The following is a 7,091-nucleotide window of genomic DNA, read 5'->3' as shown; positions in this document are numbered from 1 at the left end:
CTCTCTCTCTTTCTTTCTTTCTCTCTCTTTCTTTCTTTCTTTCTCCCTCTTTTTCTTTCTTTCTCTCTCTCTTGCTCTCTCTCTCCATCGCGCGCGTACGCACAGATTTGACTTCGCCATGTCAACAAACTTCAAAATTGGTAAAAGTTTATCGATTTTTACAGCTATACGCGGGTGCCTCTGTGAGAAAAAGTTGACAAAAACACAGATAGGGTCATGAACAATGTAATCCTAAAATTGGAGCGACATGCGTGCTAATTTGTGGACGTGCATAACCCACATCACGTACACACACACACAAACATCTTGTGTTTTATAGATATTGATGTCATATTTATAGGTTTTAACTGGACCCGTCACTGCAGTGTTTATTATGAAAAAAATCTGACATTTCAAACAGTATATTCTTATGAGAAGAAGGAATTAAACTGAAAGCTTGTATGAGCTTGAAGTTTCTCTGTTTCAATTTGGTTGCATGCAATCAATTATATTATATAGCAATTATAGAATTATTGAAATCTGAGTTGTTTTTGTTGTAAGAAAAAATTTAATTTTTTGTTTTATATTAAACCTCCCCCTTTCCTTATTAATCTGAGAAAAGACCAACAAAAACCTTTTTTTTTTTCTGCATATTGATCATTTAGTGTTGTACTGGTATTGATTTCATTTAGCCTATATCTCTGCTCTGTTATGTTAACAACCCAAGGTAGCTGAACGGTAAAAATCAATGATAGCAGTGTTTAAACACAGCACGTGTGAGGGCTCACTGCTTCTATTACTCCTCTACGTATACCTTACATTAATTAATATCACTTTTAAAAATCTTTTATTTTTTACTTGTTTCAATTATAGAGCTGTAGCTATGGTGAGGGCCTGCATTGAAAGGTTTAGTCAAACAAATTAACCCCAGTACTTCATTTTTTTTTTTTTTTCAGTGGAAATGCAAAACTAAAATTCAATCTATAGTCAACTGTAGCTAGACTTTTGAAATTTTAATTAAAAGAGAACTAGGGTAGATAGTTTTGTTACTTTTTGACTGTCCAAACAGATCAATCTGTAGTTGCAGCAAAGGAAATCTCAGCACTTAAATCTCTGCAGAAAAAAGATGAAATTGTTATTTTTATGTATTTAACCTGTGTTCTCCCTTTCAGTAAAGTTCATTAAAATCATAATCAAATTAGAGGTACTTATTTTGGGGAGGGAAAAAGGATGTTAAGCTCTATTTTAGCAGGACTGGAAATAAGAAGAATTAGTCTGGTGTTTTACCATTTGCTAGCCTGTTGTTCTTCATCATCAATGTTCATTTTCCATGCTGGCACGGTTTGGATGGTTTGACCCAAACTGGCAGCCAGAAAGCTGCACAAGGTTCCAGTCTGATTTAGTCTAGTTTCTATGGCTGGATGCCCTTCTTAATGCCAACCACTTTACAGTGTGTGCTGGATGCTTTACTGTGGCATTGGCATGATGTGCTGGCACATGATAATGATAGCTTTATATGCTTGATAAAAGAATTAATGTTAATCAAAAAGCTTTTATATCTATTTGATAATGTCTATACTAGTCATGTGATCAAACTTAAACCAGTGAGAGAATGAGGCAGGTAAGGAATTGGGATATCAACCCATGCTAGCATGGAAAGCAGACGATCAGATTGGAGCCTGGTGCAGCCTGCTGGCTTACCAGTCCTCAGTCAAATCGTCCAACCCATGCTAGCATAGAAAGCAGACGTTAAACGACGATGGTGATGATAAATACATATAAAGTGCAGCTGTGGTTGTATGGTCGAGAAGCTTGCTTCCCAAACATGTGGTCATGAGCTCGGTCTTACTGTGTGGCACCTTGGGCAAGAGTCTTCTACTATGGCTTCAAGCCAACCAAAGCCTTACGAGTGGATTTGGTTGACAAACTGAAAGAAGCCTGTTGTGTATATATGTGTATGTGTGTGTTTCTGTGTACTCATGTCTAGGTGTAGGCATGTGTCTTAGTGGTTGGGGTGTTGGACTCATGATTGTAAAGATTGTGGTTTTGATTTCTGGATTAGATGTGTTGTGTTCTTGAGGAAAACATTTAATTTCATATTGCCCCAGTCCACTCAGATGGCAAAATATTAGTAATTCTGCGATGGACTGGCATCCCATCCAGGGGGAATGTCTGCACCATGGAAACTGGGAAACCAGCCCTGAGCATCTATATGATTCAGGAAGGATCTCATCTTGTCTGTACATCATGTGATGGTTGTAAATGAGCACCACTATCATACAAGCAAAGTCTTCTGTGAAAAACATGTCTATCTATGGGGAAATATTATCTTACTTGGAAACAGGTGAGGGTTAGCAACAAGAAGAGCATCCAGCCAGAGAAAAACTTGCCTTAACAAATTTTGCTTGACCCATGCAAGCATGGCAAAGTGGATGCAAAATTAAAACGATGATTATATATATATTTTCTAGCCAACTTTACTTTCATACCTCTAGATTGATAGAATAAAATATCAATCATGAACTAGGATACATTTAATCAATTAGCCCCTCTTCCCTACGCTTTTCTCCCAATTTTCAGGGAATATATAAAGCAAATAGCTTCTTTCAGATAGTATATTACCAGAGCTGTTATTTAGGAAGCTTATAACGGGAAGTGTCCCAGATTTCTGGATTTTCCAGTTTTCTAGAGACAATCTAAATGTATGCTTAAAACATAAAATAGACTATGAATAGGAAAGAGCTCAATTGTATTTAAGCAATTCAAATTAGTACACTTCTAAAGCAGAGCCTGTTTGGTATTTATTAATCCACTTAAAATTCTCATGATATATCATACATTATACTGTACACATATATCTATGTGTAAAATATAATTTTCATAGGATGAAAATTGAAGAAAAGTAAAGAACATGATTTTATTTAACAGATACAGGCACAATTAATATAATTCTTAAGCAAATTATCTTTAATCTTCGTCAATCCCTTTGAAGAAGTAAAAACCAAAATTATTTTTAACACATATGCAAATGAACCAACTTCATAAACAGGGCGTGTTTACTCAGTGCACGGCACAGTATATTGTATAATATTGCACAGTATTCCTGAATTTCTGGAAGCTGGATTAGAGGCCTGGCACAGGTTTTCATTTTTGGAGTTTTTTTGATGATATTTACATCCTTCAATACACATCATTATATGGTGGCGAGCTGGCAGAAACTTTAGCATGCCAGGCGAAATGCTTAGCGGTATTTCATCTGCCTTTACGCTCCTAATTCAAATTCTGCCAAGGTTGACTTTGCCTTTCATCCTTTCAAGGTTGATAAATTAAGTACCAGTTGCATACTGAGGTTGATCTAATCGACTGGTCTCCTCCCCCAAAATTTTGGGCCTTGTGCCTAGTGTAGAAAAGAATATACATCATTATAGGATGTTCACACTCATGCATGTACATGCGCACACACACACACACACACAGTGGGCCTTCATACAGTTTCTACTATCAAATTCCACACAAAGTGTATTAGTGAACCTGAATCTATGGTGGAAGAGGCCCAAAGAATCGCACAGTGAGATTGAACCTACAACCACAACTTAACCAAACAGCTGTGCCTGCTCTCATATTTTGCTTAGAATCTACTGGAAAGAAAACTCTCATTTATTCTGCTACTGCCATAACCTTTTTTGCATCTTTATTGTCCAGCCAGTTTTACAGGATCATCCAAAAATTGTTTTCCATGCATATTAATTGAGTATATTCAACTAATTCTAAGATAGTAGGATGAAATTTGATGGTGGGATATGTGCCTGCTGATTCTAGCAAATTGATTGAATACAAGAACTTCTTCATTTTGTAGTTCAACCTAGATCATGCAGCCCTTTGATCAAAGACATTTCAGCCATATGCAAAGTGCACTTTTCCGTTTTTTAAACTGATCTGGTGTCATTTGTAGGAGATTTAGTTACTGTTTGTAACAAGTCAAGCCACCAATTAGGTTTCCTTGGTAGAGAATCAGTGGAGTATTTTGACTCTTTTGTTACCATTATTTCTGTTGAGATACACTGTGTTTGTTTCACTTAATTTTGAAAATAATTTAGAATTTAGTAAAATAAATTTGTTATTATTAGAGCTGTTGATTGGGGCATAAATTAACTTGAAATTTTGATGGAATTTTAAAAATTTAGATCACTTTAAAACTAAGGCTTTATATCGTAGAACTAGGGGCAGTTTCAGCTGAGTTGGTATCAATAGGCCTAACAGATAACATTAACGATATTGTAGATTGGGATATAATCAATCATTTTCAAGTCCCATAGGGAACTCTAAGAATCATTTTTAATCCTTTAGCATTTAAACTGATCATATCTGGCCAAAATATTCTACCTGTTTTTATCTTCAAATTGGCTGTATCTGGCCTGTCACATTTATTTACCCTAAAATATTATTCTAAAAATAAACATATGCATGCATGTCAGAGTGTAAATGATTTAAGAGGAAAACTGGGTATAAGAGGCATCACATGTTGTGTGCAAGAGAGAAGACTGCACTGTGGTAGTTATGTGATGCATAGAGATGAGGACAGTTGCATAAAGAAGTGCTGGGTTCTAATTGTGGAGGGAACCTGTGGAAGGGGAATGAAACTGACATTATTATACAGGCAGACAGTAGGTTCCAAAGGATGTGCTAAATAGTAAAAAAACTTATAATCTGCCTCAAGACTTCTGGTTCATGAGAACAGAGCTTATCTGGATTTTCAAAGAAATTAGGCAGAAAGTACATGAATCCTCACCCCTGAATGAGAAACTAGGCCAACACAAGGTTAATGACTCAGTTCCACAGACAATCAATTCAGTTATTGTTAAGTGTACTGGAACTACATGAAATGAAGTGCCTTTCTCAAGGAAACAACACACTAGCATCTTGAGAATTGAAACCAACATCCTAATCGTTAGTTCACTGCCTTCACATTGAATAGAAAGAGTTGAAGATAAATGTTTGTATAGGTCAGCAAGAGTGAATGTAAAGTTTGTGACTTGTTTTGTTGGAATCGGCAATCTGTAAAATGTTTTCTGAGAATAGATAACAATTGCCATGGCTAAGCTAAATTCTTTTACTTGAAACTGTTTCATATCTATTTTAATAATCTGCAAGTAAGTTAGACCTTTCAGAGAGTATGACGAACATTTAAAAAAAAAATTTACGAGCTGTTTCTGTAAACTGTACCAACATCCAAAGATAGTAACAGATGACGGTGGTAACAACAAAGAAGATGACAGAAAAACAGTTAATTTTAAATGCTTAACGTTTCCAAACACTGTAGTGAATACAGATTTTTCTTTTTTAGAGTGTTAATTGGTTTCAGTTAATGTTACGAAGCATAACAGTTTTGTAAATTTTGCTTGCTATAATGAAATAGCATATGATAATCTTGTACAGTCTTGTAATAACCAACTGCTGGGTTGACCCAACAAAGGGTGACAGTATGGTAACTCATGTTGCTAGAAATAGCTACTAAATCTCCATCAAATTACACTATACCACATTTCTAGTAATAATAACAATAATAATAAATGAATAGAAGAAGAGCTCATTAGAATATACTCCTGATATATAAAAAGGAGTGGATGATCATTTTTGTTGCTCTGAAGTAACATTTCGTGCCACAAATAATGCATCTGAAGATAGTTCTCTTCCTAAAGAATTAAGCTTTGTCCTCCAGATATAGTCTTCAATTATGGAGAAACAGGACATCTTCATGTGCAAGGTATCGTTGTTTAGCCTCAGGTCAAGGTTGATTGTTGAGACTTATGATCAAAGACATTCCAGCTATGGCCATCCCGTATTTTTAGGAAACCCTCCGACTATTATTTAATGTGTCAGAAGCAATCAAATCCCTGATTTTCTACTAGGAATTGAAACCTCAACCTAAGTGATGGCCTTCCTCTTTTAAGACTAAAAGGGTACCATTTGACGGAGATTTGAGCCATTTCAAACAGGTCGAATGATTACGTAAGTAGCTCCTTCATTGGTTTGGCATGAAAATATTTTTATTTTGCGGGTAGACGACTCAAAAGGGTTGCAGAAATAAAATGATTAAAAAAAAAAAAAGATATACGTAACGCGTTTTTCCCCTGACTACGGTAATAAAAAAAATTTGTCTTTTAACTAAAGTACTTCCTAGTTTTGTCTTTCATTTCATGTTTTTCACATGATCTCATATTCTTATCACTGGCCTTTCCCGGGTTTAAATAAACCAATAAACATATTGTATATTTAGAACTTGTGACTTCATAAATGTCATTCTTACATTAAATAAATGAAGAAAAAGTGGAGAATCCTTTATTTTGTGTTCGTGTTTTTATTTATTCATCTTGGCTTAAATGAAAATTAAAAACAAATGTAAAAAACATTTAGTCGAAATAAAGTAGATTTAAAAAAAAAAAAGCCAATTACATATTTTGTTTTAATTGTTAGTCATTTAGTTGTCAGTTGCCTCTCGTTCGTGAATATTACCAATTTATAGGTAAAGAAACTTCTTTTGTGTCACGAACATGACAAATGGATAATAGTTATTAATTTAAGGAAACTTCTGTGTGGTTACTTGATCGGTTTAAATAATAATCAAATGACAACCTGTTGTCTTTAAAATAAAAAAAACAGGCTCATATTGGTTTGTGAAACCAGTTCTACATAACCATTTCACAAATGGTAAATTATCTGTGGCTGAGAGCCTTTTTTTTTATTTCGACCTAGGGCTAAAATACAATAGCAACACCAACAGCAACAGCTGCAAGCTCCTATTAAGCAGGCCCATATCAAAAAGACGATTGAGTCGAAAGCATTCCGTTTTCGTTGTACCATTTTTTTTTCACTTCTTCCCGGAAACGTGTTCCCAGGAGATCTTTAAATATATCAGTGTGTGCTTCCTCGATGAGAACAGGTGCACACAATTCCAGGTAGATTTAGCTGGTATTTTTAGCAGGTCAGGTTAGCAAGTAGAAGCTCGCAATAACATTTTGTATAGGAAACTAAATACCTGAATAAAATTATAAAATATATCGCAACAGCACTTTACATAAGTACATATCGATCTTTAAGAGTGTGTATGATAT

Source organism: Octopus bimaculoides, chromosome 10 (assembly GCF_001194135.2).
Source record: "Octopus bimaculoides isolate UCB-OBI-ISO-001 chromosome 10, ASM119413v2, whole genome shotgun sequence".
Lineage (NCBI taxonomy): Eukaryota > Metazoa > Mollusca > Cephalopoda > Octopoda > Octopodidae > Octopus > Octopus bimaculoides.
The sequence above is the reverse complement of the archived record's forward strand: the minus strand, read 5'-3'. Positions refer to the sequence as shown.